This window comes from Salarias fasciatus, chromosome 3 (assembly GCF_902148845.1).
Source record: "Salarias fasciatus chromosome 3, fSalaFa1.1, whole genome shotgun sequence".
Lineage (NCBI taxonomy): Eukaryota > Metazoa > Chordata > Actinopteri > Blenniiformes > Blenniidae > Salarias > Salarias fasciatus.
The window spans coordinates 3759733-3777547 of record NC_043747.1 but is presented as its reverse complement, the minus strand read 5'-3'; the positions used below and the strand labels follow the sequence as shown (position 1 = coordinate 3777547).

General features: G+C 46.6%; 2 protein-coding genes across 2 annotated transcripts in view; both read left to right on the top strand.

Annotated features, from left to right (window-relative positions):
• Positions 1-17815, top strand: part of LOC115408404 (GTPase IMAP family member 7-like) — a 693369-nt gene that overhangs the window by 463555 nt on the left and 211999 nt on the right. The window lies entirely within an intron of this gene.
• LOC115408325 (uncharacterized) overlaps positions 1-17815 on the top strand; it is a 354329-nt gene that overhangs the window by 303795 nt on the left and 32719 nt on the right. The window lies entirely within an intron of this gene.

Below are 17815 nucleotides of genomic sequence, written 5' to 3'. Positions count from 1 at the left end.
TCTCCTCATGTAGCAGGTGGGGGACTGGAGGACAAACTGTGTGATTATGGTGATTGACAGGTTAGCGGTGGAGAATGGACCTGGAGCTTCATGGTTGACGTCTTGTTTGAACGTAGTTTAGCTACGAGCGCACAGCGCAAGTGGCTGTCTGGTCACACGTGACGGGAGCGTACCTATGTTTCTCGGGTCCTATGTTCCCCGCTTTGTATGGGACCGGGGAACATAGGACCCTTTTTCCACATAAGGGTCCTATGTTCCCCGCCAAAAGACGCACTTTGCGGGGCTTTTTTCTGCGATTGATTTGTTTAGGTTCATATGCGCGCATCTGAACAGGGAGCTAGCTCTGGCAGCAGACAGACAGATGGCCAAGAATATCAACCAAATCCCAAAAGAAAGACAATAAAAAGAGATATAAAGTGGAAGAAGATTTAGCAAGGAGGTAAGTGAGGGGGAATCGGCAGGACAGCAGGAGCACTGCAGCCTCTCCAGATGTGCCAGTTACAGATTCAGGTAAAATATTATATCCTCCATCAAAGCACAGCAAACCATGTATTTCTCGTTTCCAAAAATTAATTTTAGAACGAAAATATTTTCTGAATACCTTTGTCCTGTGGAGCCTGCAGTCCCAGAATCAAAAGAGCAGGTTGAGGACGGACCGTGTGTGGGGGTGTCCATCCTGGTGCACAGCCGGGGAGACTTATTTTACTAATTTTAATATGTTCTTGATTATTATTGACGGTTAATAATACAACTATTTTGTGTGTGTTGGCGTGTGCGTGTGTATCAGGGAAACGATTGCTCGGAGTGTGAGTGAGAGGTACGCTGTAAAAAGTTCAATAAATTTTAAAACCTGATTTGAGGCATTAATAAAGCGGACATGAGGCATTAAAAGGTTTACTGATCCTCTTGGCTTAATATTTTGTTTATCTTAATTTCTAGTACATTAGATAACAGAAAAACAACCTGTTGGTGTGGTTCTGCGCAAAAACACTGCAAAATGTATGACGGTCTGGCTGAGCGCTGCGGCCTTTGGAGGGGGGGTAAGAATGTTGGCAGTTCTAGTGTTAATCATTTTAGTTCTAGTGTTAATCATTATTTTCCTCCATTCCGATATTGACGTTCATCTCCACTATAGGAATAAGCGGAGAGCTCATTCCCTCAGGTCATTCATTCATTTCGGCATCTCCGTCAGTGTGAACCCCAGACCCCTCTCTGGTGCAGCAGCAGACTGTGAGGACTGTGAAGAGCCTGTCAGAAAAATTAAGTTCTACAGTACGGAGGAGGGAAACATAGTTAAATGTCTTAGAATTTGACCTCCGCGTTTGATAATCAGACAGCTTATTCATGTGTGTGTTTATTTCTGTTTTGTGTTTGTTTTTTTTTCTTTTGAGCGGATAGTGTGACAAACACAAGCTGCTTATTTAAATCACTAAATATCTTAAATCATTATTTTTGTCCACAGATTGGATAGATAGTTTACACCAGAATAAAAACACATTTAGCTGTGATTAGGAAAAGCTTCATTATACGTCCGCTCTGTCCACTCTGAAGGCACAGACTCCTTGAATTTTTTTATTTAAATTTTTATTAAATTTTTATCAAATATTTTATTATATTTCACTGTTGTTTACATCAACTAGGTTGGTGCAAATGCAAATCTGCGCTCTCACCGAGGCAAAAAACAAACAACAAAAAAACCTACATCCAAGTGCATCGTCAAAACACTGTGCAAATCGTCGCGCCGCAGCCGCATCATGATAAAGAAAAAAAAAAAAAGAGGCTTTTGGCCGAATTGGTAAGCAGCTTACATTCAAGTCAGCACCAACCAACTCGTCCACTTGAGAGCCCCCCGCCCCCCGCGAGGCCGACTTGGCTTTGATGCTGACTTGACTGTATCCCGGAGGTGGTGCCGAGTTGGCCAGGGCCGACTTGGATTGGTGCTGACCTGACTGTATCCCTGGATGGAGAATGAGCAGCAGTTGTCCTGATTTCTCTGTAATATTTTCAACATTTACAGGTCAGTTACCCACGGTGTATGTGATCACAGATGTTTATGAGGCAATATGATTCCCCGGTGATGTGTGCTTGTGCTTTAATACCCAGCAGACAGAATAACAGAAAATCAAGCATTAATGCAGTTACAGAGTTAAGATGAAGATGTAAATAAACATAATCCGGATGGATGGAGAATGAGCAACAGTTGTCCTGCGTCGCTGATTTCTCTGTAATATTTCAACATTTCCAGAGCGCTCCTTTCGAAGGATTATCCATATATCTGCCAGCAGAGACTGAGCTGGGACCCGCTACATCTGCAAATATGCCTGTTGCATCTTGCAACCACTGTGAATGCAGAGGAGGGTTGGGGTCTTTCCACTTGAAAGGAATGGCTAAACGTGCTAGAAGTAAAGTGAAGGCCAGAGAATATTTTTCCTGGCGCTCACTTGTACATGATCTTCCAAAACACAGAAAAGGGCCAAAACAGGGTTTGGTTCCAACCTAATATTAAATACCTGGGACAGAATGTTTTGTCATCCAATATGCCTGTAGGTGTGGGCAAGACCAGGCATTGGCCTTCATTTATCAAACTCTCTTTGAATTGGGTGTAAATCTGAGCGTTGAGCTCACCGTACGACGGGGCCTACAGGAGATAAAGGAAATGTTCAAACCTCACCGATCTCAGCGTTTGAACGATCATGTCTTGATAAATTTGGTGGCTAAATTTGGTCGTCATTAACATCTAACCTAAACCTTGGCAAAAAAAGAAACTTTTCTGAGCTGACAATGGATCCTCTCAGGTCTGAGGTGGAGGTAAATCAGGAGGAGCTCTGTGGAAGAATAAAAACTAGAATTAAAGGATAAGATCGGTTTTAACAGTTTTCACGTTGTTTATAGAACGAAGTAGAACAATATCCTCACCCAGAAGGGTTTTCTGATCCAAACAGTGCTTTGGGAGAAATTTAGATCCATGTCGAGCTGCAGACATCCATATACTGTTAGCCAATGGGGCATGCGTGCCGCCAGCTCCCAAAACAGCTTTAATCGTCCAAAAACTCATTAGTTTCACCAATATTTCGTCATGGTCCGCTCATGCCACTCCTCCACAACAGCCCGGTGTCGCAAAATACATGTTATTGCGGTTTTACAGATTTCTGAAGTGAATACGGTGATCAGGATTTAAACTGCAGTACATTCAACAAGAAACACAGTAGGTGGCGCTGTGCACTTAAGTTGTTGGTCACCACCCACTCCAAAGAAGAAGAAGAAGAAGAAGATGTTTGCAGTTCAGAGATCTTCAGGATTACTGAAGTCGAGCTTTTGCCCTTCTGCTCTACGGGAGGTTTCTGTCCTCCCTGAGCTCACCTACTGCTGCCCAGTAGGGAAATGAGTGGCTTATGATCTGTCTGAATCAAAAAGTCCATTCCTACCAGGTAAGACTGAAACCGTTCGTAAGCCCAGGTCAGTGCGAGTGCCTCTTTTTCGATTTGGGCATATCTGCACTCTGCATTTGTCATGCTGCGTGAGATGAATGCCACTGGATGCCAGTCACCTGTTGGTTGCTTTTATATCAACAGACCTCCCTCAGTTACGGGGCACAGTCACTTTTCGCCAGCTGCTTGCATAAAAGTGTAACTCACTGACAGAGGTGGGACCAAGTCCTTGTTTTGCAAGTCAAAGTCGAGTCTCAAGTCTTTGCACTCGAGTCCTGAGTCGAGTCCCGAGTCCTGACAGTCAAGTCCTGAGTCGAGTCCCAAGTCAAGACAGTCAAGTCCCGAGTCGAGTCGAAGTCCTAAACTTTTTTCCTCGAGTCCTAAACAAGTCATTAAAAAAAAAAAAAAAAAATGGGGAGGCACTGTTAAGGAAATTTTGGACTGAGATATCGATACTCTTTTTGAGAAGCGAGCTTGTAGATTGGGTATTTTCACCATATCTGTCAAACACAACATAAAGGTGCTGTGCTCCACCTGCCCCCAATGACCAGTCACCACTGCTTTTGAGAAGTGCTTGAGATGATGACTATGACTGATTTTACTTTTGGTATGGCTGCCTTCAGATGCTTAGAGAATTATTTCACATTGTAGGTGATTGTCATGTTTTTAATAAAATCCTCTGGCCTCAAACTTTTATATGAGTTACAAACCCAACAATGCTGAACTTCATGTTGAAATCAGCGACATGTCAGATACATAAGCTACTTGTCAACAGGATTTACAGCTCAGGGACAGCACAGAAACAAACCACTGAACTCTATTCATCACAAATAGGAATAAGGTCAAAGCATTTCCAGAATAAAAGAATAAACCTCGGGAGGACAGTTGGAGTTACATTAAAATACAGGCTGTTACCAGAACATTATATCTGTGACTGGACGAATCTTGGCTTCAAGCCTAACTATCCCATTTCCACTCAAATTGAACATTTTACACAAAGCAACTCCAGGAGTAAATGGAAAAATTACAAAAACACAGTCAGGCAGCCCACAACAGAAACACCAATGATCAGTCTGTCTGATGACTCTGTCAACTTTGTCACAAAAACCTGGTGAATCAGCAGCAGAACAACAAGAAGCCTTATTGTCTTACCTTTGTTGCTGGGAGGCTGGAAAAATTTATTATCATCATTATTATTATTATTAGCTTTAATTATTGGAGCAAAACTCTGCCATGAGTGGATATTCCAGGTTATGTTACGACCTCTTCCTCTCCTGCTCTCTGGTGTTTCATGGAAGTTTTAATTCTGCTGTGCTGTTCACTGCCTCCTGTACAACCTGCGTACGGCCAGTCATTCTGTTTCCTTCTTTCATTCATAAAATCTGAGAAAAGACCCAATCACAAATCAACATTTCAAAAAGAAAAGCAACCGACATCAGAGGAGGCAGTCTGTTAATCCAAAGAATCACCATCAGACGTCCTCAGATAGCTTTAGACTGATCAAGCTAATGAACCAGATCTACACATACTGACATGTCTCTGCCCTGGTAAAGATGCTCTGACACCATTAAAGAAATATATTAAAATACTAACTGCACCATCGACACAACAACAAACATTACTGAACATCCAAGGTGTGTTAGACACAGAGAACCATCAGTCTCAGGAGGGTTTTCCATTATTTTATTTGTCCAGGAGCAGAGTTCAACAGAAATAAACAAAGCTGACAGAACTGGTGACTGAAGAGGTGACGTCTGCACAAAGAAAGAAAGAAACAATAAAATAATAGTCCGGTTATCTCCCAGGTTACAGATTACTAGTTACAATGGAAGTGCAAAGTGTACTTATTTGATCAGGAGACCCTGGTGCTGGAGGTCCCAGTGGAGACCCTGGTCCGGCTCCTGCTGGTGGTTCAGTGTTCTCTTGTGAAGTGGAGAGCAGCCTCAGTTCTCTGTGGCGTCTGAAAACGAGGCTCTGCTCCACGATGTCCCAGGAGAGGCTCAGCAGTGACTGTCTGCCATGTCCACAGAGACAAGCTGGAAGGAGGACAAGGAGGACAAATGTAATGTGTTCATTAGCACTTCAGAACGGCAGGACAATGTTTTTGGGCTCTTTTAAAAATGATGATGTTACTTTTTAGCCTACAAATCTGGACCTGTAGGACTTCCAGTCCTCACAGCTGCAGTTCTGTTGGGGACAAAAGACAGTGTCTGAGTATGTTTAGCTCTGTTTTCTATGTTCAGTGTTAAATGTCCAGTGAGCTGTGAACCAAGGGGCAGATTTAAAAAAAAAGTCTTCACTAAAGTGTGCACATTTAAACCTATCTTAAAATAAATTGTGTTTCCTTAATGAAATAAAGCATCTTTGATGCATTATTCTTCATTATAGTTCAAAAATAAAAATATGAAATTCATCCCTTTTCACATCTTTCAATAAAACTCGCATTTCTTTTTAATCAAAAGCAACAGGTCCCCCGGGGACGAAAAGTATGTTGATGATGAACATTAGCTGAGACTAGAATGAGGCCAAACAGCCTCAAAATGTTGCTGTTAGCATGTTGATAGTAAAGTTCTTCAGGGCATATCCACATTTCAAAACAGACTACCGCCTCTTGCATAAAGTCTATAACCTGGGATAATCACAGGGTTAAACGAGCAACCAAGTTTTCAAACTCACCACAGGTGTTGCAGAAGACAGAGCTGCTCTGTGCGGAGTTTCCACTGGAACAGACGCACATTTAGAACAGCCGCACTTTTTGTTTTGTTTTTTTAATCCCCTGAATGTCTGTTTGCGTATCTGATGCTTGCGTTCAGGAGCATCGGAATGTTATATACTACTGAAAATAACCGGGGGTAAAATGGCTACACGTGAAGGATTTGTGTGTAGTGGAGAAAAAAACACCCCTGGCAAAAGTCTCCCCTAAACTGACGCCTATGCGCGCATTCCAGGCCGCCAGTGTTGAAACCAGTTTATTAAAAACAATCGTGGCCGACCTGTTATGTTGTTTGGAATGCGCCTGGAATGCGCGGGTGTGGAAAACGAGCGCTCCCGTCAATGCGGAAGTGAACGAACTCCGCCCGTCGCACGTGGTCTAGGCGGCACGAAACAAGCGCTCCCGCTGCAGGCGCACCTCGCCACTGCGATCCTATGAAATGAAGCGATAAAAAATAAGAATGATTCATACATTGCACTTTTAAAATGACTATTATGACTTGACGTGACTCGTCGAGTCAAAGGATTCGAGTCAAGTCCAAGTCTAGAGTCACTGAGCTTAGAGTCCAAGCAAGTCCAAGTCTTTTTTTGATTTTATCAAGTCGAGTCAAAAAGTCATAAAATCGTGACTCGAGTCCGAGTCGAGTCCGAGTCTCGAGTCCAAGTATCCCATCTCTGCTCACTGATATGAGGGATGACACTGACCAGAATCACTGTACATGCAACTGCCTGATCTCCTCTGCTTTCAGTCCTGCAAATTCTGTGAATATCACCTTCACCTCCCTTGAAGTGGTCAGTGTCACTCCTCACATCACTCAGCTGCCGAAAAGTGACTGCGGCCTGTAACTGAGGGATGTCTGTTGATATAATGGTTTGTGTGTGTAATTTGTAAAAACATACTCTTAGAAATATTCATGAAGAATACTTTATGAAACATTCACACATCGTATGTGAGCAGTGGGGAAACACAGAAACACGTTGATGTGTGTTCCCGTCGGGGGCAGTCATTTTTAGGCATGACATGGGCATCTCTCTGATCTCCTTGATTTTGCCAGGGTCTGCCTCAATGCCCTGTGCTGTGACAATGTGCCCCAAAAACATGACTTTTTCAACAGCAAACTGGCACTTGTCATTGTTGAGAGTCAGGCCCTCCTGCTGGATCCACTCCAACACGTGGTGCAGTCTTTGGTCATGTTGTTCTCGCATAGACCCAAAAACCAGTATGTTGTCTGCGTGACATACGGTTCCCTCAAGTCCTGACAGCATCTGAGTGAGTCTCTTTTGAAAGTGTTCCAGTGTAGATGAGATTCCAAATGGCAACCTTTTGTAGCAGTATCTTCCAAACGGGGTTATAAACGTGGTCAAGGGACTGATTCTGCGTGTAGCGGTACCTGCCAAAATCCAGATGTAGTATACAGTTTTGTGAAGACTGTCGCACCTGAAAAATTGGCCAACATCTCTTCTGCAGCGGGCAGTATGTGGCGCTCTCTACAAACAAACTCATTCAGGTGAGTCATATCCGAGCAGATTCTGACTTTTTCATTGGGCTCAGGGGCGACCACCATCCCCGCACACCACTCTGTTGGCTCCTCAATGGCCTCAATCACGCCCATCTTCTCCATTCTCTCCAGCTCTGCCTTAACTTTATCATGCAGTGGCAGTGGGACTCGTCGCGGCAGCGACAATGCATATGGCTTGGTCCCTTCTTTCAGTTTTATTTTGTACTCCCCTTTTAGCAGGCCCAGACCAGTGAAGACTTTGGGGTACAGTTTTTTCATGTCAGCCTCTAACTCTTTCACACTGTCTGCAAGATGCAGCAGGCCTAACGCTGAAATAGCTGGAAAGCCTAACAGGGGGTGTTGTGTACAGGGGGTAGACAGTCTCTGAATGACATGCACAGCCTGTGTTGTCATTTTGTCTTTGTATTTCATGACTGCATTGAACTGACCTTTCACTTGCAGTGCTTCTCCACTGGGGCCACATAAGGGTTTCTCTGCTCTGGTGAGTGGGCCGTGCAGTTCTTTTGAGTACCGTATTTTCCAGATTATAAGTCGCACTTTTTCTCATGGTAAGACTGGTCCCGCGACTTGTACTCCAGAGCGACTTATATATGATATGTTTTTCCCCCCACATTCACAGCCGCCAGAGGGCGCTCTCAGATTGTGTGTCAATATCTGCTCCTGTCACTCTGGAACCTCTCAAAATATATAACGTAAACATTAGCTTGCTTGGACAACGGAGAAACACGGAACACAAATGCCTCCCAAAAGAAAATCATATTCTGCAGATTATAAACTGCAAGTAGTTAAATATGCAGCTGAAAATGGCAATTGAGCAGCAGAGAGAAAGTTTGGAGTGAGCGAGAAACTTGTGAGGGACTGGCGAAAAGCAGAGGATACTCTGACTGCAATGAAGACAACAAAAAAATGCTAACCGCGGACTAAAAGCTAGATGGCCACAGCTGGAGGAACGAGTTCACAAATGGGTGCTTGAACAACATGCTGCCGGGAGAGTCTTGTCCACAGTGCAGTTACGCCTCCACGCTCAGGTCGTTGCCAAGCAAATGAATATCAGAGCACGAACAACAGTGTCGCAGAAACTGCCAGCAGACTTCAAAGCCAAGATCGACAGTTTCCATGAGTTTCTTAAAAAGCAAGTCACTGAGCACAGCATGACACCGGATCATATTGTTAACATGGACGAAGTCCCCCTCACGTTTAACATCCCAATGGGCCGAAGTGTGGCGGAGAAAGGCGAAAAGAGCGTGAACATCGTAACAACCGGTCAGGAGAAATCACACTTCACCAGTGTTGCCAGATTGGGTGGGTTCTATTTTAAAAGTCATTGGGCTGTTTAAAGACGTTACAACAGACTAAAGGCAGAGGTGGGCTAGACTTGCCTAACTTCAGTAATTACTTCATAGCCAGCAAGCTGCAATATATCTCCAAATGGCTTAAACCGAACAATTTAGATGAGCCATGGCTGGATGTAGAGCAAGCATTATGTGAGGATCTAGTCATCTCTGACCTGCCATTCATCAGTCCCACCATCAAATCCCATCGGTGTTTTAAAAGTGTCAACATCAGTTCTTCTTTAATGGCTTGGTGGGACTTTCTAAAGCTAACCAAATCTTCTCTGATCCCGTGTAAACTCACACCCATCTGGAACAACCCGGACATCCTGCAAAACAAAAAGATGATAAACTTCACTCAGTGGAGAAATAAAGGAATCAGCCAGCTTGAACATATCATTGAAAATGGCAACTTTCTATCATTCAATACTCTCATCTCACAATATGGAATCAGCAGCACAGCATTTTTAGAATATCATCAACTTAAATCTATCATAGGTAAAAAGTATACCTTTAATCAATTGCAGGGACAGCTACCTCTCGGGGTCGAAGAATTCTTAAACCTCAGTTCCCCAAAGTTGCTATCAAAGATATATAAAATATTACCAAAGGTAGAAGATGAAATCTTCCTTCCGACCTTAAAATGGGAGGCTGACTTATCTAACAACTTTGACCAAAATGCGTGGTCACAAATATGTTTAAATACTTTCAAAATGACAAAGAATTCAAATATACAACTAATACAATTCAAAATTCTGCATAGAATTCATTACACAGGACGAAGGATGTTCCAGATGGGTCTATCACAATCTGATATCTGTTCACATTGCAATGATAACATGACTGACAACTACCTCCATGCCTTGTGGTCCTGCACACCAGTGCAGAGGTTCTGGCTTCAGGTGTGTGAAGACCTGTCAACATGGTTCACATGCAATATCCCTGCAACTCCCACACTGTGCCTTTTAGGTGATCTGGGTGAAATTAACATGTCGATAAACTCTGTCTACATGGTTCTCACCATCTTGTGCATCGCAAAGAAAACTATCCTTGTAAATTGGAAATCCAGAAATAATCTGAGTAACAGGCAGTTTAAGAATCTTCTATTAGATCATATCAGCTTGGAGACGATGTCTGTCTGTTCAGAGGACCAATCAGCTGAATCTGGTTCCCTCTGGTCCCCTGTGATCAGCTCCATCACTTAATGTAAGGGGAAGATGAGGGCCTCTCCTCTTTGAGGGTCGGTGGTTGGTGGGGGGGGCCTGATGGCTGCAGGTGGTTGGCACTGTCTTGGGGTTGGGGTCTGGGCTGCTTCGCTGGGGGCTGTCTTCGTGTTTGGTTTGGATTGGGGGTGGGGGGGCCGCCGGTTGTTGGGGCTGTCTGGCGGCGGTGGGGCGGGGGCCCCGGGGGGCCGGGGTCGGCGGGTGCCGGTTCATGTCCGGGCGGCCGGGGTGTCCTGGGGCGGGTGTGGCTGGGGGCCCTGGTGCCTGGGGGCTCTCTCCTTCCGTGAGGGTGAGGGGCTCGACCTGGCTGGGGGGGCCGGTCGGCTCGGGCGTGCTGCCGCGGCCTGGGTCGGTGCACGCCCTGGTGTCTGGTTGCTGCCCCGGAATTCAGGGCATCGGGGTGGGTGGTTGTGGTGGTGGGGGACAGGGGGGCGGGGTGAATGGGTGGGGGGTGGCGGGGGAGGTGGGTGGGGGGTGGGGGACGGGGCGGGGTGGATGAGGGGGTAGATAGGGGGGTGGTGGGCTGTGGGGGTTAGGGGGTTGAGGAAGGTGCGTGTACGTGTATGTGTATATGTGTGTGGGTGTGTATGTGTGAGTATGTATATATGTTTTTGTATGTGTGGGTATTTATGTAGGTGTATGTGAGTGTGTGGGTGTGTATCTGGATATGTATGTGTATGTGTGTGACTATGTATGTGTAAGTGTGTATGTGTGTGTGGGTATGTATCTGTGAGCGGGGTATGTATGTGTGTGAGGGTGTGTATCTGTAAGTATGTATGTATGTCTGTACGTGTGGGTGTATATGTGTGGGCGATTGGAGCTATGTATGAGAGAGTGCGGTGTCTTGTGGGGGGGGGCCCCGGTGGGCCTGGGGGCGGTGGGCCCTGGGTCTGGGTCCTTCTGCTGCCCCCTGTCTGTCCTCACCTTCACTCCTCCTGATGCATGATGGGTGTGTGCTTCTTGGGTCGGTGGCTCTCTGGCCATGGTCGCTGTCCACCCTGGTCCTGGGGGGGGGGGGGGGGGGGGGGGGTGGCGCTCCTGGCCCTGTCCTTCATCGGGGGGCTCCTGGGTGACGGGGGTGCTGTGGCATCCCCGGACCCCCCTCTCCCCCCCCGCTCTCATGCACACACACGTAGGGCTTTGGGAGGCGGGCTTATCAAGTTGGGTGTGGTGGAGGGGGCCATCTAAGTGGCCCCAATCACTGCACGCTTCAGTGGCTCGCCTCTCAGTCTTAATTGCACTTAGTCATCTAACACGACCAAATACATACAAACACACACGTCGGGGGGTCTTGGCGCGCTGTGTCGGGGGTGGGGCTGTTCAGGTAGATGAGACTGCTCGTTTGGCCTCACTCGCGGCACGGTGTGGTTACTGACCCTCAAATTTTAATCGCAAACAACATATACTCCATCAACACTCACGAGACGGAGGGGGGGGGGAGGGAGGGCAATGGGATCTTCTGCGCCCCCGTTTCCGGATTCCTTCTGGTGGGGGGTAGGGCGGGGGGGGGGGCTGTTGTTTTCCCCACAGGCCGGGGGTTTGGAGCGGCTGTGGTTTGGGGGGCTGCTGGCTCTGGGGGGTGCATATCTGTCTGCGGCGGTGGGGGGGGGGGGGTGGGGGCGGCAGTTGTGGGTGGCGGGGGGGCCTGGATGTGGGGTTTGGTGTTCCCTTGCCTTCCGGGGGTGTCTCCCACAGGATGTGACAGTTGGATGACGCGGGAATGTGAGTGTGTTTGGGGTAGGATGGACTGTGTGTGTGTGTGTGTGTGTGTGTGTGTGTGTGTGTGTGTGTGTGTGTGTGTGTGTGTGTGTGTGTGTGTGTGTGTGTGTGTGTTTGTTAGCGTGTGCGTGAGAGTGTGTGAGTGTGTTGGAATGTGAGTGCGTGTGTGTGCGTTTGGTTTAGGGATGAGTGGTTGTGTGTGTGCGTGTGTGCATGTGTGTGTGTCAGTATGAGTGTTGGGTTGGGGCGGGGGGGAGTGAGGCGGGAGAGGACAGGGGGTGGGAGGGGTGGGCCGGGCGGTGGACGGGGGGGGTGGGTTCCGGGTGGGGGTCGTGGGGTGGGGGTGGGGGGGGGTGATGCCCTGGATCTCGGGGTGCGTGGCCGGAGCGCTGGGGGGTGTACTGGCCTGGGGTGGGTAGCCGCCCATGTGGGCTGGTTCTCCCGGGTGGGTCATGGCCCTCCACCCCGGGCGTCCGGCGCCCGGGGTGGACCGGCTCCTGCCGGTTGTGGCCTCGCGGGGCCCGGGCCCCGGGACTGCCGGGGTCCCCGGCCGGGGCTTTCCTCTGCCCCGTTTCTGGACTGGAGCGTGGGCGTCTGCCTGGGGGGGCGGCTTGGATCCGGGCTCTGTGATGTCCGCCGGCTGTCTGGGCTCTGAGGGCCTCTCTGGCCTGCTTCTGGCCTTCTCAGAGGTCAGAGGTCATATATGCATGATCACTATCACCATCACTGTCACCATCATATTCACATGATCACGTTGATCTTTAATTACTCTTCACATACTCGGTTACCTTGTCTTCTTGTAGTGGTTAGACTAATGGTGATCTGTAGCAGACCTCTCTTAATGCACGCCCCGAGTTTACACTAGTTACGACTAGCTATATTAAAAAAAAAAAAAAAAAAAAAGGGTTTGTGGTGTCCTTGCATTTCCTTCCTCCCCTACACCTCCTTTAATTTTGTGTGGCCTGGTCTGTTCATTAATATGGTTCGGAAAAAAAAAAAATGTATGAATGTATGTATGGTTCTGTAATTTTCTGTGTTGGTTGTCGGCTCTGTTTTGGTGTTGTCTAGATTGGGGGTTTGGGATTGTTCTAGGTTGCGTGTGGTGCGTCGACAACACTGTTTTGTATTGTGACTTTGTACATAGGTTGTGCCCCCCCCCCTTCCGTTCTCCCTCTCTTTATCTTTCTCTCTTTCTGTTCCTGCTCTCTGAGCATTTCCGTCCCGGTCCTGTCCGGCAGCCATGCCGGATGCCAGCTTTAAATAAGGCAGCAGCAGGAGGAGACTCAGTCTCGTCCTGCTGCTAATATTAAAGCAACACTAAGGAACTTTCAGTTTTCGTTGATTTTGGCGGCGCCAGTGGACAAAAGCGGTAGTGTTTTGCCTGAAGGAATACTACAGTTCCCATGAGGACTAGCGCGTGACGTTGTAAAATGCTGCTCCCGGTGGCATGCTGTCGGACTGAACTCGCCTACATTTGTTTCCAGTGGCTGTGTGAAGGACGGATAGCGACGAGGTAATGAATCTGTTGGCTAAACAATGTTATATCATGATGTGACGCATGCCGCAAAGCAGTCTGCACATATGGAGTTTTTTAGTGTGCAGGGTTCCTACCACCCTCCTCACAGTCGCTTAGTCCAAGTGAAAGCAATACTGACGCCCTCAGCCCGTGACAGAGGGGTCATTCAGCTAGTTGCAAGTCGATGTATCATCAGAAAAGATATTAAAATGTTTTATTATGGTTTAAAAGTTCCTTAGTGTAGGTTTAAAATCTGTTCGGATAGTAAAAGGCTACAATCATACAATATTGCATGCCCCAGCTGCCGAACAGGACAAGGGAAAAAAAAAAAAAAAGTCATTGGGCTGGGAAAAAGAGCCTTGGGCGGGCATGTAAAAATTGGGCTGGTTTTAACTCCTTGGGCTGGAAAAATCAGACTTGGGCGGGAGCCCAAGTTCCGCAATAGCAGAATTTTCAAGTCAAGGACTTCTGTTGGTCCGTGGATCTAATAGAAGAGATTAGGGGTTATTAGGGGTTCTCTAAGTTTTTCAGTATACATATTATAGCTCGGCCGTTAACGGCGGTAACGTGCTGCGTTACAGCGAGACTCTTATCGCGCGAGAAAAAAAATGTCGCCGTTAATCTCTGCTTTTCAAAGTTGGGTTTGGGAGCTATCTCTACACATGCAAGCTATGCAGTTCACTTTGATATATTCTAGTGTGGATGTCTGCCTGGCCCAGCCTGGCTGAATAACGCTGTGGGGGGGGGGGGGAACAAGCCGAACCTGTCCTGCACCGCGAGAGTCACACCGCTCCTGCTGACCATAAAAAAAAAACACACTCGCGCTTTTAGCGGTGAAACACGGTCCATTCCTCATTAATTACCATATTGAACTCGGCCGAATTATCAGAAAAATCACGAGGAAAAGGCTGGTATAAGGCAAAAACTGAAATCAGGAGCGCAAATATAAAAAAATGAAAATCAAGCTTAAATTATGTGTTTTGCTGGTGCACCATTTCTCCCTCTGGGCCTTCTTCAGGTGCTGAAAACACGCAAAAGAAAGTACATTTCCCTTCAACACACAATCTGGCTTAATAAAGATAAGGATGAGGCACAATTCGGCGTGACTGAATTTATCCTCTCTTCTTTGTCTGAGAGTCGGGGGATAGGATGAAGTTTGAGGAAGTGTGCGCTCATAAGAAAATTCCATTTTTCATGTTTATGGTTGTGACTTGGTCGATGACACATGAACACGGAACTGTGTCAAATTACCTGTTGGTTTCCTGTGATGTCTGCTGATTATTCATGTCTAATTGAATAAACAGAAACTAGTTCTTGATTACTTATTTCTTATTTATGTAACACACACATTTTGAATGGCCTTGGCAGACCTCAAATGAGCCATTGTAATCGCGATTAATCGCGATTAACTCAAGGATTACATTTACTCGCGATCAAGGAATTTAATCGTTACCCAGCTATTATATATATCAAATGTCCCAAAAATTGTGTGCAAAAAAAAAATTTATTTTTTTTTTGGTGTGAACGGATGAGGTGGGGGCCCGATGAATTTTTTTGCTTGGAGCCCCCAAGGACCCTTGCCCCACCACTGGAGATGGATCTGGATGGATCTAAACTGCCACCAATGGTCATCTTTAAACGGAAAACCATGCCAAATATCCAATCCCCCACAGTTGTTGTGGCCGTGAATGAGAAAGGATGGATGGATCAAGATATGATGTACTTTTGGCTGACAAAGTGCTACACTAAGCATCCGGATGGCTTCTTCAAAACATGCAAAGCCTTGCTTATGATGGACAGCATGCGTGCGCACATCACGCCACAGCTGAAAGAGAAACGGTTGTCAACACCATACCCGCCATCATCCCTGGAGGCTTAACAAAAGTACTCCAGCCACTTGACATCTCGGTGAACCGGTGTTTTAAGGCAGTTTTGCATTAGCTGTGGGAGCAATGGATGATAGACGGTGAACACAGCTTCACGGCAACCGGGAGGATGCGCCATGCAACTTTCATGGAAGTCATTGGATGCATCGACAAAGCATGGGCTTCAGTGACAGCCGAAACCGTACTGTCAGGATTCACAAAGGGTGGAATAATAACTGGGACTGATGCTGACTCTGACGACAGCCACGCAGACGAGGAAGTGCCGCGCCCTCTGCTTCCAGAGTTGGCGGAGTTGTTCAAAAGTGACAGGGAGGATCAGGAATTCAATGGATTTGGTGGCGATTTTGAGTGAGATTTGAGATTTGAGTGAGAGTGAGTTTTGTTAACTACTTCTGTAGTTGTTTAAGCCCCGTTGTTTAAGCTGCTAATATGTTATGCTAATGTCCCATCTGTTCATAAAGTTAACAGAGCCTGTTTAGCCTGTTGTTCTCAACATTACTCAACATATTATTACTGCACTTTATATCCTCAAGATAAAATGTCTGTTTTTGGTGTCTGATACGAAATAAATTTTGACCAAAAAATGCGACTTGTAGTCCGGTGCGACTTATGTATGTTTTTTTCTTATTCATCGTGCATTTTTTGGCAGGTGCGACATATACTCCGGAGCAACTAATAATCCGAAAAATACGGTAGGTGGCAGCTGGTGTCACGGTCAGGTCAGCCCCTGTATCCAGTTTGAAGGTAACATTTTTGCCATTCACTTCCACTGTTTTCTTCCAGTTGGTGGAATTTGCACCTCCTGACACTGCGCCTAAAAACAGTGTGTTGTCCTCATCCTCAACTACTGCTGCTACTCTGCCGAATCTGCAGACTGCTGCAAAATGTCCCTTCTTACGATATTTTCTGCACTCTGCGTCCCGTGCAGGTAATTTTCCACAGCGCCCACAGTACTTTTGTCCTTTTTGGTTTTCACTCCTTGTCTCTGATAGTTTGGGCTCTAGATTTCCCTTGGAAGTCTTTTGCTTGAACTTTAACAAATAGACATTTGCTTCTTTCATTTCACTTTTATTTGCTTCTCTCACGACTGGTTGCTGTTTCTTTATCTCTTCATGCTGTCTTATTTGTTGCACTGTATTTTCAAGTGTTAATGCACTGTCCATCTGCAGTTTCTCTGATAAGCCTTGGTACTGTATGCCCACCACTAGCCTCTCTCTTATCATTCCGTCTTGCAGTGGACCGTACTTGCAGTTTTCTGGTAACTTACAGACAGCAGCAATGAAGGATTCAGCTGACTTTCCCTGCTCTTGGCATCTCTTATTAAAACGGGCTCTCTCATAAATCACGTTATGTTTGCCAATTAAAGCTGGGGTTGGCGATCTTGGAAAACTAGCATGTAGCACGAATGTAGCATCTCCCCAAGGCTCCGCCCAGCTCCGCCCAGCTCCCACCCCACTGGAGGAGCTCCCGTTGGGAGCGGAGACACGGAGACGTTCACGGCGCATGCGGTGCTTCCGTGTCCAGTGCGTTCCTGGCGTAACCTGTCCTCAGCGCTTCGATTCTTTGTTTTTCTTTATTTGCACTACGCCAAGTTATGGCGCACTCAACGGTAAGTAAACCCCCAAATATTCTTCTCCGCCGTTCTGCAACGACGCTCCGTCCTTCTACGTGCACTGAACCAGGGTCAGTGCACGCCATTGACATGTACGCGCAGGGGGCAGGTCGAACAGCGAAGGGATTTGATTGGTTTAAAAAAAGGTGTCCCGGCAAGACTATTGGTTGCTGTTTTTCCCGTTTTACTCCTGCTGTAGATAGCGGATATTTTCCAAACTACTTTAAAAACACGCTATGAATTGTTTCCCATCGGGTCATAAAGATCATTTTAACCAGTATTTTAAAAAATGTATCTCATTCAGATCGCCAACCCTAGCTTTAAGTGATTGTCAAAGGCTTCTTTCACTCTTTTGTACCTTTTAAGCTCATCGTCGCTCAGACCCAGCATGTTCAGGATGTCATCTGCTTTATCACCCATTGTGAACACCAGCAAGTTTACCCGGGAGCTCTCGTCTTTCTGGTCTAGTCCCGACGCCACATGAAACCTTTCGAAACGGCGACTCCAGCTGGGCCATGACAAGTATTCACTCAAATCAAAGTTCTCCGGTGGGTTGTTTGAAAACAGGGACTCCATCATACTGCGCTGTCCTCTGGACCTCTTGATGTGCTGTTATGTCTAGGTGCAGTAATAGACATACCAGAGACATGTGTGCTCTTTACAGGCTCTTTAATAACACCGCTGCTCAGCCCATACATTCACATGTGTCCGTCCTCTTAATGGCCCTCATTTATCAAACGGTCGTATGGCGGTATATGGGCGTACACCCGTCATACGTCCATATGAAAGACGGGTTGGTTATTTATCAATTTGGTCGTGATCGTTCGGAAAGATGAAATCTCACGACAGCTCTGACATCGTGTACGCA